Source organism: Mauremys mutica, chromosome 14 (assembly GCF_020497125.1).
Source record: "Mauremys mutica isolate MM-2020 ecotype Southern chromosome 14, ASM2049712v1, whole genome shotgun sequence".
NCBI lineage: Eukaryota > Metazoa > Chordata > Testudines > Geoemydidae > Mauremys > Mauremys mutica.
This window is the reverse complement of record NC_059085.1, coordinates 38,940,920-38,941,682: the sequence shown is the minus strand read 5'-3', so window position 1 is coordinate 38,941,682 and position 763 is coordinate 38,940,920.

Genomic DNA, 763 nt, shown 5'->3' with positions numbered 1-763 from the left:
CTAGATAATTTGAGAATTTGGTGATGGGCTACAAAGCTTTTTAGCAGTTGACATTGTGTGGGGCCCAGACTAGTTACCAACTAATGTAGCATTGGTGACCTATTTCAAAGGAATTGCTTAACTGTGCGGTGATCTCAGCTTGGTTTCTAATGGACAGGTGTCCAGATCAGAAAAAAACCATCAACTTTGGCACTAATAGTCTCCTAGCTGGCAGTCTGAGCATAGAAACTAAAAATGAATATGCACGGAGGCTGTACTGCCCTCTTAACCCTACAGGTGGCACACCCACCTAAACTGGTGTTAAGGCACATTGACAAGACTTAAACTGCAGCTGCACCGTGTATCTTCTTCTGCAGATACATGGGACTTCACTTTATAGGGCTCCAGGATCGTTCACAAGAATTATACTAATCAATAACACTGCATTTCTACTGTTTTATGGCACATTGTAACCATTCAGTGCTGTGAATAGAATGCAGATTTTTTCTAAAAGCAGCAAAGAGTCCTGTGGTACCTTATAGACTAACAGACGTACTGAAGCATGAGCTTTCGTGGGTGAATACCCACTTTATTGGATGCGTCCGACAAAGTGGGTATCACCCACGAAAGCTCATGCTCCAATATGTCTGTTAGTATATAAGGTGCCATAGGACTCTTTGCTGCTTTTACAGATCCAGACTAACACGGCTACCTCTCTGATACTTTATTTTTAATATGAGATTTTTGTATTCTTAGATATAAACCATAAACTTTCTACTAGAAG